Raw genomic sequence first — 15,353 nt, 5'->3', positions numbered from 1 at the left:
TATTTGTTTATTAAATATATTTAATAAATATTATAAATATCATATATTTAATTATATAATATTAAATATTATAAATATATTTATTAAGTATATTTAAATATATTTAAATAAATATATTTATTTATATAAATATATATTATATATTTATATATAATATATATTATATTTTTATATATACATATATATCATATATTTTTATATATATATATATATATATATATATATATATATATAGTCAGGCCCAGATGGATTTGCAGCTGAATTCTACCAGATGCACAAAGAACTGTTTCCATTCCTATCAGAAGTGTTCCAAAAGACTAAGAAGGCTGGAATACTCCCTAACTCATTCTATGATGCCAGTATCACCCCTACACCAAAGCCGGGAAAAGATGTACAAAAAAATGAAACTACAGACCAAAATCATTGATGAACTTAGATGTAAAAATATGCAAGAAAATACTTAGTAAACTGAATCCAACGGCACATCAAAAGGATACTACACTATGATCCAGTGGTTTTATCCTAGAGATGCAAGGATGGTTCAACATATGGAAGTCAATAAATGTGATTCACCACATAAATCAAATTAAAAACACAAACCAAATGATCATCTCAATAGATGCAGAAAAACAATTTGACAAAATACAGCATCACTTCATGCTGAAAACCCTCAAGAGACTTGGCATAGAAGAAACATACCTCAAAATAATAAATGCTGCATATAAAAACCCTACAGCCAACATCATATTGAATGGGGAAAAGTTGAAAGCATTCTCCCTGAGAATGCAAACAAGGCAAGGATGCCCACTTTCATCACTTCTAATCAACATAGTACTACTGTAAGTCCTAGCCAGAGCGATTAGGCAAGGAAAAGAAATAAAAGTCATCCAAATTGAAAAAGAAGAAATTACATTATTTCTATTTACTGATGATATGATTTTTATACCTACAAAACCCTAAGGACTCCTCTAAAAGAAATTCTAGATTTGACAAATGAATTCAGCAAAAGTCTTAGGATATAAAATTAATTCACAAAAATCAATAGCATTTCTATACACCAACAATGACCAAGTTGAGAAGCAAAATCAAGAACTCAATCTCATTTACAATAGCTGCAAAAAAAATATACCTGGGAATACATTTAACCAAGGAGGTAAAATATCTCCAGAAGGAGAACTACAAATCGTTGCTAAAAGCTATCATAGATGCTACAAATGGAAAAATATCCCATGCTCATGGATCAATATTGCTCAATCATGCTCATGCTCAAGAATCAATATTGTTAAAATGGCCATAATTTCCAAAGTAATCTGCAGATTTAATGCAATTCCTATTAAAATACAAATTCCATTTCTCACAGAATCAGAAAAAAACTATTCTAAAATTCATATGGAATGAAAAATAACACAAATAACCAAAGCAATCCCAAGCAAAAGAACAAAACTGGAGGCACCACATTACGTGACTTCAAATTATACTATAAGGCAATAGTAACCCAAACCGTATGGTACTGGAATAAAAGTTGACACATAGATCAATGGAACAGTATAGAGAACTACCCAGAAATAAAACCATAGACATACTGTTCAGGAAAACCCCCATCTATTACTTGCGGTGCATCAGCCACCAGAGACCCTCACCCCTCATGGAAGAACCATATCAGCATAACATTGAACCTATTACCTGGTGCATCAACATAATACTAACCTATTACCTGGCAGGCATTAGTCACCTGATATTCCACCCCTTTGACCATCCTAAATTAATAAAAGTGGAAAAAATCAGATAGATGGGGCTCAGAATTTGTTGGCAAAACCCCTCTGAGCCCGCCAGAGAATAAACTTTGATTCTCCCACTCTCCGTGTGCCGCTTGGTTTGTCCTCAGGACCACCTGCTGTAACACTTACTCTAATATTTTGGTTCCCTGACCGGGAAAACTGACTGTGCTAGACCCTTAAAGCTACTGGTTTGGGGACAGGTGCAGTGACCGGCGGGACATCAGCGACAGAATCAAACTGGCACCAACAGCCATTTTGCAGAATATCTTTGCTTCTCAGGAGCTCCCGTCATTTGTGGGGTCCGGAACTCACCCGGACAGGCTGGAGGGACGGATAAGTCAAATCAGGTCTGGAGGCATCAGACCAGGTAGTGTCCCGGGACCTGTGTGAGTCAGGCCCGTCAGATGTTGGAAGAGGAGCTTGATCACCTCCTGAGTGCAGGGAATTCCCAGGGTGGGAATGTGTAACCTCTGCCTGTCTGAATGAGTGAGTGAAGAGTGACTGTGGTTCTACGGCTACAGCTAGGGAACTTGAGTGGGTCCTCTCTTGCGGTTCTGTGGTGAGGTCCTACAGCACAACGGTGATTCACTCCCCTAAAGGGAGTGACCAGGCCTAGGCTTTATTTGGGTACATCTTCACCAATATGCACATAAGTTTCCATGGCAGATGCAGCCAGGTTAACACCTGAGAGAAACCCCTCCCTTTTCTATTAAGTTGTGACACCATTCAAGGGACTAGGATGGGTAGCATAGAATCTAAGCCTACAGTCCTTAAATGCATGTAAGGGAACTTAAAGAAGAGTTTCACAGGAGACTATGGCATCACACTGAGCTCCAGGAGACTTAGGACCCTCTGTGAATGCAAATGGCTCACATTCAGGGTTGACTGGCCAACAACAGGTACCTTAGACCTCCCCACAGTGCGAGTAGTTTGTAAAATTGTGACTGGGACTCCCACCACCCCGACCAATTCCCTTACATAGACTCATGGCTAGAGATTGCTCAGACCATGCTCCCTTGGGTCTGGTTCTGTGTTAATAAGGGACAGAGCAGGATTTTTGTGGCCCAAAGGACCAGAGACTCCAAAGTGTCCAAACCCATCTATCAGGAAGCTCCTGAAGAGGATCCACCACCACCACCCTACAACACTACTGTGACACCTCCTGAAGTAAACCTGAATCCACCAGACACCCCGCCACTGCCAGTCTCCCCCCCCCGCCAGTTCCAGACTAACTGGGTGCTGATGCTCCTATCTCTCGCCAGCTACAGTCAGCTCAGGCCCCAACTTCAGCCCTCCAGATGTCCCTGTATGAGGTGCGAGGTCCGATGCAGGTAACAGACGATGGGTCCATTCAGCCAGGTCAGCCAGTCCTATACTACCAGCCCTTGTCCACCACTGACCTGAACTGGAAGCACCACACCCTGCCATACTCTGAGAAACCTCAGGCCCTCGTTGACCTCCTGGAATCTACCTTTCAGATCCACCATCCCACTTGGGAAGACTGCCGCCAGCTCCTTTCAACCCTTTTTAAAATGGAAGAATGATGCTGGATTATAGCTGGGATGCAGAGGTGGCTCCAGGACCAGGCTCCAGCAGGTACCTTGGACAGTGGGCATAGAGAGCAGCACCCGAGACCAACCCGTATTGAGATTTCAACTACCCCAGCGGATGAGAGGCACACAGAAGGTATAGGGAAGCTCTCCTCCATGGGGTCCATGAGGGAGGCAGAAAACCAACCAACAGGAACAAAGTCGCTCTGATCACCCAGAAGCTGGAGGAATCACCAAGCGAATTCTATGAGCACCTTTGTGAGGCCTACCGAGTCTACACACTCTTTGACCCAGAGGCGGCCAAAAATCAGTGGATGGTGAATGCCACATTTGTTGGGCAGTCCCATACTGACATCTGACGGAAACTCCAGAAACGTGATGGGTTTGTAAGAATGAACATCATGCAGCTGATCAAAGTGGCCCAGAAGGTCTATGTTAATTGAGACCGGACTCCCCAAAGGGAGAATGACAAGAAAATGAAACAGAGCGCTGCTCTCCTGGATTCTGCCCTCGGAAGACCTGACCTAGCCAAGAGACTTGGCCTGCTACGGGAAGGAGGACCCAGGAGACAGGGGACCCTGAAGCCTGACTAGTGCACCTATTGTAGGGTCACTGGAAGCGTGAAACAACAAAAGAAACCACCCACCGCCAAACAGGAACCAGCCCAGGGGCTTCCAGCAGAAGCCAGAGACCCAGGACCTCATCGTTCTCACTGGGGTCAACTTGGGATAGGACCCACTGGGTTCCCAGACTCTTGGCCCCCAGGAGCCTGTGGTTGTAATGGAAGTGGGGGACTGACCAATAACGTTCATGGTGGACACTGGGGCAGAACACTTAGTGGTAACAACTCCAGTGGCTCCCCTTTAAAGTGGGAAATCACCATTGTGAGAGCCACAGGAACTACCGTAGCTTGACCCTTCTGCCAATCCTGAATATGCCCTATGGCAGGCCACCAGATAAGACATGAATTCCTATACATACCGGACTGCCCCATTCCCCTCCTAAGTCGAGATCTCCTGAGCACACTGTAAGCCGCGATTACCTTCCACCCTAAAGGGATCGTGAGCCTCACGCTTGGCGCCCCAGAGACTCTCATAATGGTGGTCATCCTGTCCTGGGAATTGGAATGGAAGCTACATAACAAGGCCAAAGAGGAACAGAACCCGCCTGACTTCTGGCAGGATTTTCCGTTCATTTGGGTAGAGGACAGCCTCTCCCACCCCCCCAGTCTTGCACACAAATATGCACCTCTGCTGATCGAGATGAACCCGGGAGCCCAACCTACCAGGAGACGACAGTACCCCATCCCCAAGGAGGCTTGAGAGGGAATTCAGGAACACATCAATAGGCTTAAGCGGGAGGGGATTTTGGTGGAGTGCCAATCCCTGTGGAACTCTCCCTCCTGCCAGTGAAAAAGCCCAATGGAGGTGATACTGGCCCATCCAATACCTGCAACTGATTAATGAGGCTAGGTGAGTTTCCACCCTGTGGTACTGAATCCATAGATCCTCATGGGCCTCATTCTCCTGATGCTTCCTGGTTCTCCTGCCTGGACTTAAAGGATGCTTTCTTCTGCATGTGGCTCGCACTGAAGAGCTAGCCTCTGTTCGCCTTCAAGTGGGAGGATCCTCAGACTAGAAGGGAAACCCAGCTGACCTGGACATGACTACTACAGGGATTTAAAAATTCACCAACTCTATTCGGGGAAGGTCTAGCCACTAACCTTATCTCCTTTCCACAAGAAGAAACTGCTTCACACTTCTACAGTACATTGATAACCTTCTTCTAGCAAGCCCAACCAGAGGAGAATGCCAACAGGGGACCTGGTTCCTACTCCAATTGCTCACTGACAAAATATACAAAGTCTCCTGGAAAAAGGCACAGATCTGCAGGCGACAGGTGAAGTACCTCGCTTTCCATACCACTCAGGGGGGCTCAAATATAGAACATCCGTTAGTGTGGGTTTCTCCGCAGCCCTTTTTGGCTCAGCGTCTGCAGCCTGGTTGCCTCGGACTTCAAGAGAGTCCCCCTTCTGGTGTCCTGGAATGTGGACTACTGCCACTGCTTTTGGCAATAAAATGGCTTTTAGCAGCTTAAGTATTTTAGGCTTATGTTTGTGGTGGTATAAAAAGCTTGTACTGTGCTAAATAGAGTTGTGTTGATACTAACGACAGCAACTAAAAATAATCAATAAACCCAGGGCTCATTGACATGTCTTTTGTGTGGCCAGGGATGCCTCCTTGCACATATGGCAGTTAAAAAAAAAAGACCAAATAAGTCCAACGACAATACTTACCAAACCAACTGCACCCTAGTAAGGGTAACATTCACTAAAGCCAGAAAAAAAGAGTCTCGGTAGGCCGCTAAATTATACTAGAGAATTCATCTCTACCAATGACCATATCATGGCACTAAGCTTCAGATTAAGTTTAAGGTTAGCCCTGTTCCCCAAGTAGCAGTAAGACCCAACCAGGTGCTGGGGAAAAAAGCAAGAGCAGACTTAGGGCAGCCTACCACAAGCCCTAAAAATAATACATCCACAAAAGTTTCCTTAGCTATTCAGTCCCCTATAAACCAACAAATAGAAAAAAGCCCAAGAAATTCCTTGTAGAAGATGCTGACTGCAGCATATGAGGCATTAAACCATACTGACCCCAATGACACAGAAGCCTGCTGGTTATGTTATAATATTAGACTCCCTTTTTATAAAGCAGTAGGGGTAGCTGCCCCCTTTAACCGTTCAGCAGAAGAGACCCCCCCAGTCCAGTACATGAGACTGTAAAGGCCCGGGGCTAACACTTCAGGCAGTCTCTGACAATAAAACCTGCATAAAAAAGGTGCCCTCTAGTCATGCGCAGGTGCCAAAATCCACCCGGCTGCAAACCAGACTAAAAGAGCAAAATAGATAGTTCCGACGCTCAATGGATGGTAGATTTGCTCTAAAACAGGTCTGACTCCATGTCTTAGCCTGTCTGTTTTTGATAAATCAGAAGAATACTGCATTATGGAACTAGCATTCCCTAAGGTTATTTACCACCAAAAAAATACAATATATGATGCATACACAAAAGGCACAGAAGATGCCAAGTTAGCTAAGAAAAAAAGCCTTTCACAGCCATAACCCTAGCTACTCTTTTTGGCCTGGGGGCAATAGGGGCAAAAACAGATATCTCATCGTTGGCAATGTAACACAGGAGATTGAACAGCTTAAGGGCCGCTATAGATCAAAATGTAGCCAAAATAAATAATCCATCTCCCAGTTTAAAAAAAAATCCCTAACTTCGCTGTCCAAAGTAGTGCTGCAGAACCAAAGGGGGCTAGATTTAATATTCCTCCAGCAGGGGGACTATGTACAGCCCTAAGAGAAGAGTGCTGCTTCTATGCAGACCATACTGGGGTAGTTAGAGAGTCCATGGCAAAGGTCAGAGAGAAAGTTAAACAGCAAAAACGAGAGAGTGAGCAACAACAAAGATGGTTTAAGTTGTCGTTCAACAGTTCTCCGTGGCTAACTACCCTTGCTATCTACCTTATTAAGACCTTTAATAGTGTTCATGCTCATCCTCACCTTTAGACCATATATTCTAAACAGGTTAGTCACCTTCATAAAGGAGCAAATAAATACTGTGCAGTTAATGGTACTGCAGCAGCAGTACCAAAGGTTGAGTCTTAAAGAAAACAGTTTAAAAATAAAAAAAAACAAAAGACCCAAAACACGAGCAAAAATGCTCATAAAAACCAAGAGACAGGAGAAAATATAAGATGCTAGGCTATTAGGCTAACAGCTATTTTTCAGCTTCTATTTGCTACTTATTTGCTAACTGTAGGGCATTATGAGATTCAAAAAGAAAAGACAAAAAATACTAAAACCAGAGTCTCTCAGCTAGGACCCGGAACAGGTTAGAGCCTATCAGGGGCAGGATAAAGTAAGAGACTGGGCAGATGCGTGATCAGCAGAAGCCCACCAATCGTTGTGGGGAGCAGATGCATGATCAGTAGAAGCCCACCAATCGCTGTGGGGGTCAGATGTTACTGGCACACGGGGGGGGGGGGCAGGAATGACCCTACCCAAAGAAGAGGCCACTGTGCTGGCGCTCTAGGGGCTTAGACCCTAGCTTGAGCTAGACAATAAAACTCCTTTTGATAATTATAGCCTCGGTGACTCTGTCTCTCTGTCCCTCGGCCCTGCGGTTTCCGGCTCTAACAGCTGAGAAACTTGGATAGCCACATGTTGAAGAATGAAACTGGATCCCCATCTCTTACCATATACAAAAATTAACTCAGGATGGATTAAAGACTTAAATGTAAGGCCAGAAACAATAAAAATCCTAGAAGACTACCTAGGAACAACTCTTCTGGACATAGGCCTAGGCAAAGAATTTATAATTAAGACTCTAAAACCTAATGTAATAAAAACAAAAATAGATAAAAGAAACTTAATTGAGCTAAAATCTCTGCACAGTAAAAGAAATAATCAACAGAGCAAGTGGACAACCTACAGAATGGGAGAAAATATTTGCAAACTGTGAGTTTGACAAATAACTAATGTGCAGTATCTACAAGGAACTCAAGCAACTTATCAAGAGAAAAAAACCCCATTAAAATGTGGGCAAATGACATGAAAGGGCATCTCTTAGAGGAAGATATAAGTGACTAAAAAATATGAAAAAAATGCATAACATCACTAATCGGCAGGTAAATGCAAATTAAAACCCACAATGAGATACCTACCCAATTAAATAGACAGGAGAGAAAAGAAAAAGGATGAAAGGGAATTAAGAATGCCTATAAGATATAAAAAATGACCTCAAAGAGCAAATCTAAGACTTATTTGCATTCAGAGGAGGTTAAAAAACAGCAAGTGTAAAATGCTTATTCAAGCAAATATTGTAATAAAAAAACCTTTCCAAACCTGTAGAATGATGTAGATATCCAAGTACGGGAAGATCAGGGATCACCAAACACATTCAACCCAATTAATGTTATCCAAAGGCACATAATAAGCACTCAAAGATGAAGGACAAAGAGAGGATTCCAAAAGCAGCAGAAGAAAAGAAATAAATAACACACAAAGGAGCTATGATTCATTTGACACTAGACTTCTTACCAGAAGCCATTTAAGCCAGGAGCCAGTGGGACAACATATGTAAGTGCTGGGGGTAAGGGCATGGGAACCAACTATTGCCAACCAATAATTCTATAGCCAGAAAATCTTCATGGAGGACAGCAGCTTTCCCACTAGGAAAAGATCTTATGGCTTCTTTTCTCTGACTTCTGAAAAACGCTTAACTGGAACTTTACATGTAACTTTTTCCTTTCCTTGGTATTCTCTGAACTTTCAAACTGTAAAACTTTACATGTTGTTTCACCTAAAAATATCTATGTGTCTATATGTTTGTGTGTCCATATATGTTTTGTGCATCCATATATGTTTTATGCATGTAATGTTTCACTACCAAAATATACAAAAGAGCTCTAATTAATTGGCTTAAAGAACAAGTAAGCACTTACATTAAATATTTTATTGAAAACAGAATGGAAAATAACTTATGAGTATGAAAAAGAGACAATGAGTGTGGAACTATATTTTTGGTAAGAAAGCTTAAACAAAAGAAGAACAATATTCCAAAAAAAGGATCTTATATAATATTTTTGTCCTAAAGTGACTAATTATTTAGGTAAAGGGAAAGTTAGAACATAACAGAAAGTTTTAGACATGTTTTGTAGATGGTATGTGAAAGTTGGGATAAAGTTTATCAAAGAAAATTTATGAAGAAATTTTATATGTGATCCAGTTGTCTATAATTTTTAAAAAAACTTTGGTGAAAACAAAGTTTTCCTAAAATATTAATTCACTCCTCATAAAATTACATGAATACTCATTTTGATTCTATAACAAGTTTTAGTTGTAATTAAAACTATCTCACTATAGAAGGTTTTTCTTTACTTTTCCAGTAACTGGCCTAAAAGAAGCAAAAATTTTATGCTTTGTCAAAATAATCCCCGTATTTTCTTTGTTGGGTTTCTGACTAACTGGAATGGAACTAAACTTTGAGGGCAGAAGTTTACACCAATATAGCTTTTACATTGCCTTTGCCTTTTCAGTCTTCCAAAGATTAACACTGTTGGGGAAATAAAAGCCATTATTTTATAAGTGACCTGTGATTTTATTTAAACAAATATTTTAGACTTATTATGTTTGACAGGTTTTCCAAGAAAAAATATTCTAAGTTTATTTTTAATCTCAAACTAGCTTTTAAGAATAGAGACACCAGAAGTCCAAAAAAATTTATTAAGCTTGCTGGTATATTAAACTATATTAAATAAATAACAAAGTTTATCTACTAGCCCCAGAATTTAAACTGTTAAATTCTGCCTGGCCCAACCTTATTCACTGCTGTAAGGGCCATTTTCAAGGGATGAAACTAGTAAGCATTTGGTTCCCTTGTAGTCTTTCTTTATCCCCATCTGACAGTAAAACTCACTGGACAACTTCTGAAAGGGACTGCAGCACTTACAGGCTAGAGACTAAATTTTCCTCAAGAACTTTCCCAGGACCCAGGACAAACTGGGTCCCCTTCAACTTGTAAAGATAAATAATTATCATTGCTTCCACTACTACAGCTGTGCTTCAAATCCTGTCCTAGTGTCATCTCTTTGGACTCAAAGCTACAGACCCTCCAAAACCTGCTTCTAGCCACAACAAACCCCCTGAAAGTCCAGGCCATCATGGACGCCAGGCTCCAATAATATGCTGTGGTATGTATGACTCATTATTGCCCTTCGCCTTCTCTTTATACTTCTTGTATCAATCTGTAAATACTGCCACAGCCCAACTTATATTGTGGGTGATTTGTCCTTTGCCCATGCTGAAAACCCTGATAATAAGAATCTTGCTTTCCATCCCCCACTATGGGCACTCTATTACATTTCTATCTGCCTACCGTCCCTCTACCTTCTCAACTCAAATCTGTTAACTCTTCTTCCAACGTGTGATCTTAGACTAATGCCCCTAGTGGCCCTACTTTTAACTCTCATTTCTGGACCCTATGTTCTCCACTATCTAATAACATTAATACAAAACCAAATTCAGACCTAATCTAACTTTTAAGACAGTTCATTTTCAACAGCAGAATATGAACTATGGCCTCAACCATATCTTAAGCACAGAATCACATCTCCTGTGATAATCTTTTCTCCAAAGAAATGCAGGAAATCAACTCTGGGACTTTGACATCCTTGCAGTTTTTGTTATCTATTTGCTGCAACTTGGTCTTCTCCTCTTTGGGATGCTACTCAGGTCCTTGCTCTATTTCCCCGTTTGCCTTTTCTCTTTCTCTTTGTCCCTCTTTCTCTCCATCTCTCTCTCCCCCCTCCTCTATAAGGACAAAATAAACCCTTTTTAACCCCTATATCTTAATTTCTGCATGAGTAATCATTCTCCACCCAGGCTATGAACACCTACTGTCCTTTCCACACTAACAAGTACAAATTGCCAAATCGTTTCTTGTCTGTTTAGATTATGTACTCTGAGGACTGAACTCTGATCTTTTTCTTTTGCTAAAAACTCTTTCCTAAGGAGGCCAGCTGGGTCAGGCTGACAAACAGTAAATTCCTACTAAGTGGCTTTTGTTAACCAAATAAAGCGGTGGTTTACTTCCCAACCTGATTCTGGTATGGCATTAACATCACCTAAAAGGTAAGAAGCCCCTGTCTTAACTCAAACATCCTAACAAATGCCTATCATAAATTCAAAATATCTTAACTCAAGCATCCTAGCAGGCGCCTATTGTAAATTTAAAATGTCCTCCTGTCTGGACCTCCCAGAGTGCTCATACCCTTATCTTAAAGTAAGCATATCCTTTCTGGTCTTCTAGATAAAGTCTAACTCTCTCAGCAAATTGCCAGCCAAAGAATCTTTAAACTCACCTATAACCTGTAAGCCTTCGCTTGGAGAAGTCCCACCTTTTTGGGCCAAACCAATGTATGCCTCTCATGTATTGATTTGTGACTTTGCCTGTAACCACTGTCTCTCTGAAAATGTATAAAACTGAACTGTAACCCAGCCACAGCGAGTCCACTTGCCCAAGGCCTCTTGGCAGTGGCTCCCGGTCATGGTCCTCAAATTTGGCTCAGAATAAATCTCTTTAAAATTATTTTACAGAGTTTGGCTTTTTTCCGTTGACAACTCCATCTTCTCCCAGATTACAGCCATTTTTTGGAACAATGATGATACCACATTCATATTTGTTAGGTTTGTTCCAGGTGAGAACCTGAAAAGTATATATAGGACAGAATGTGGTTAGCACAAAACTTAGGCTTGTAAAATAATAGCTGCAGGAGTCTGGAGAATCCCTGGACATTGTAGATCTAACAGAGAGCAGCAGCCAGCATTCCATCCTCCTCCCTCTCTGGTAGAGAAGAAGGTTATCCCGCCCTAGCTCTCCCGACAAGAAGGAGGGCAGAGCTGAAGGATGGATGTGACTGGGACAAAAGAGTTGTAGGAGTTGGTTGTTTGAAAAAGAATTTATTACAAACAGCTGTTCTGCCTGTGAATTAAAATAAAATTTTAAGGCTCACCCCCCTATGGGCTGACTAAATGGACGCCCTCGCGGCCAAAGGAATATCCTAAAACTAAATTGCCTGCCAGGAGGAAGAAGGTCAGACATGCTTTATGCTCCCCTCCCTTCTTGGGGACATTCTTTGTAAACCATTAACAGGCCTAGGGGCATGCAAGACAAACCTACAGCTCCTCAATTTATAGAACAAATCTATGTCCAGTGACTTATCTCTGTTAATAGCTCCTTATGTTGAAACATTCGAAGCCTTTAAACAAAGCTTCATGTCTTTAACCAATTACAAGCCAAAGAATCTTTAAACCCACCTATAACCTGTAAGCCCCCCCCCCTCAAGATGGCCCAATTTTGGGGCCAAACCAATGTATGCCTCCCATGTATTAATTTATGACTTTACCTATAAACCTTGTCTCCATGAAACGTATGAAGCCAAACTGTAAACTAACCACATGGAGTCCTCTTGCCCAAGGGTTCTTGGGAGTGGCTCCGGGTCATGGTCCTCAAATTTTGCTCAGAATAAACTTCTTTCAAATACTTCAGAGTTTGGATATTTCTGTCCCCATGCCCATCCACTGTCCTGCCATACAAGAACTGGATATAGCAGGAAGCAATTCTTCACCTGCCTGAACACAACAACAATAGGGATCAGGAGTTGGCCCAGAAACAAAGAAGTGAACGGGGCAGGTGAGAGGTGATCAGTTATCCTTGTTTATAAAAAGTCTCACAAAACCCCCTTCTGTGCTGACTTTCTTTTTGGATTCAGCCCACTGGCACCATGGAGAATAAACCAGCCTTGTTGCTGCCACAAAGCTTGAGTGTGAAATCTGTCCTTTGGCTCAGTCAACCTTTCAATATTTGTGTTCTCAGCATGTCTTAATACCTTGTCTGACTGCTTCCTATGACTATTTATATCAGTCTGTTTTAGTTTCTGGGTTTGTTATATTATCTCTCTGTCTTCTCCATTTCCCAAGTTTTCCTTCACCTACCTGTGTCCTAAGGCTGAGTTCCCGTCTTCAGATTGCTGTGGAGAGATCTGCTTGGGGAGTAGGATCTTTCTCTGAGACTGGTCAGCTGCTGACTCACAGCTCCGGCCCAGGCTTTGGCTTAGTATGTGTGAGAGAGAACCGAATTGGCAGTCAAAGCAGGAAGCAGAAAACTGGTTTCACTTTTGTCTTTTTTTTTTCTCTCCTTTTTTAAAAAAATCAGCTGATTGAAAGGAAGCCTGTTGGCTGGGCTCAGTAGCTCACGCCAGTAATCCTAGCACTCTGGGAGGCTGAGGTGGGCAGATCGCTCAAGGTCAGGAGTTCGAAACCAGCCTGAGCAAGAGCGAGACCCCATCTCTACTATAAATAGAAAGAACATAATTGGCCATCTGATATATATAGAAAAAATTAGTCGGGCATAGTGGCGCATGCCTGTAGTCCCAGCTACTCGGCAGCCTGAGGCAGAAGGATCGCTTGAGCCCAGGAGTTTGAGGATGCTGAGAGCTAGGCTGACGCCACAGCACTCACTCTACCCTGGGCAACAAAGTGAGACTGTGTCTCAAAAAAAATAAAAGAAAAAAAGAAAGGAAGCCTGTTTTGTATGGATAGCCTTGTTGATATAACAGGAAACTATCTAATCTCATAATTATAAATAACAGAAAAGATCAATGCTATGAGCTCTTTGCTCTCTCTGCTGCCAGGCAACCTACTGGGACTGTGTTTACACAAAAGAGCCTGAAGGAAATGTAAATCTTCCTCTTCACATTTCCCCAGCTCACAACCTTTAGAATTTTGTTCCATAGCTTCCCAGGTGTTCCTGAAAAGCTCCTGTACAGAGCAGGGGGGCAACTCCAGGCCTTCGTTTCCTGCCCAAAGCACATCTCAGGGACAAAACACATGCCCTGCTATAAGTTTCAGAGATACCTAAACCTCCAGGAACAGAAGAAACAAACATTTTTACTTTATATCTTAAACTCTGTGTAATAAATCTTTCTCTACCCATGCCGTGAGTAACCACTAACTATGCTTTTCCATCCTAACATGTTGCTGTTTTAACATGATGCCTGGATTTACAAGTTGCCAAGAAACTGAAGTACACTCCTTAACAGTAGTCTCCACAAAATGAAGTGTTCAGAATCAAATAATTCAGAGTTTATTTTGTCTTTCTATAAAATTTAAGAATCCAGAAATAAAATTTATCTTAAGTTCCACAATTAATGTTTCATCATTATATCTTACTTATAAATGACTGAAACATGAATGACTGACATAAATACAATTTTAGGACTATATTACCCCCAAAGATTTTTGAAACAATGAAAAGTTCATTTAGAAACTTTTATCCCATCTACATTCACCTAATTTACTCATTCTGAACGATCATGCTTGAATTGCTCATTATGTTACTGAAAGTTTAGCCCTTGTCCCTGAGGCTGCATCAGAATAACAAGGACAAGTGATTTGAGGAAAAGAAAATAGGACTTTATTAATTTCTTTTCTTACTATTCAGTTAGATTTGTAGTTTTATTATTACAGATTTTTATTTCAGATTATTACAGGCGTACATAGATTTTGTTTACATAATTTGCTTTTGTACAGTATGAATCAAAGTTATAAGTGTGCCCTTCAGCCAGTTAGTGTGCATTATACCCATTCTGTGTGAATTTACCCATCTCCTCCTCTCCTTTATCACCCACTTGATTTCCTTTAAATTTAACATCCATATATGCACATAAGTGTTGATTAAGTAGTTCCAATTTAGTATTGACTACAAGTGGTGTTTGTTTTATCCAGGTCATGCACGCTGCCACATCACAGACTAACCCGTGACTCACAATCAATGATTCTCTCAAAGCAGAAATTAATCCTTGGTATCCCAAAGAGCCAAAGGGATTGGGGAGCTTGAATCCAAAAAAGAGCAGATGTCAGACCTAAGAGGGACTTAAGACTCTTGAAGCTTTTTGAGGAGGACAGAAGACACCCACCACCATCAAAAGGAAGTTACTGTGCTTCTCCTCTGTTTCTCACTCAAGGCTTCTCAGGATCATCCAAAGTCTCCTTCATGTCCCTTAAGTAATCACCAGATTTGTCAAAAGACAAACCTACAACAAATTGAGTTTATATATTTATTTATTTATTTCAAAATAATAGAAGGGTACAAATGTTTAGGTTACATATATTGCCTTTGCACCATCTGAGTCATAGCTATAAGTGTGCCCATCCCTCAGATGCTGTGCACCTCATTCAATGCATGTGAATATACCCATTCCCTTCTCACACCTCCGACTTGTTGGACACCTGATGAATGTTACTTCCATATATGCATATAAGTGTTGATCAGTTAGTAACAATTTGATGATGCATACATGTGGTGATTGCTTTTCCATTCTTGTGGTAGTTCACTTAGTAGAATGGGCTCCAGCTGCAACCGGGATAATACAAAAGGTGTTAGTTCACCATTGTTTTTTG

General features: G+C 41.2%; 1 protein-coding gene across 2 annotated transcripts in view; it reads right to left on the bottom strand.

Annotated features, from left to right (window-relative positions):
• The window catches only part of LOC105883440 (interferon-induced very large GTPase 1-like), a 34,145-nt gene extending 21,042 nt beyond the window's left edge, over window positions 1-13,103 (bottom strand). Inside the window, exon 1 of one of the 2 annotated variants that reach the window (XM_076002218.1) lies at window positions 12,888-13,103. The gene's annotated coding sequence lies outside the window, so the exon portion shown is untranslated. The remainder of the gene's footprint in view (window positions 1-12,887) is intronic. The other variant, XM_012786510.3, reaches the window with a different exon arrangement.
• Window positions 13,104-15,353: the final 2,250 nt, after the last annotated feature.

Source organism: Microcebus murinus, chromosome 4 (genome assembly GCF_040939455.1).
Source record: "Microcebus murinus isolate Inina chromosome 4, M.murinus_Inina_mat1.0, whole genome shotgun sequence".
NCBI lineage: Eukaryota > Metazoa > Chordata > Mammalia > Primates > Cheirogaleidae > Microcebus > Microcebus murinus.
This window is presented reverse-complemented; position numbering and strand designations above follow the sequence as displayed.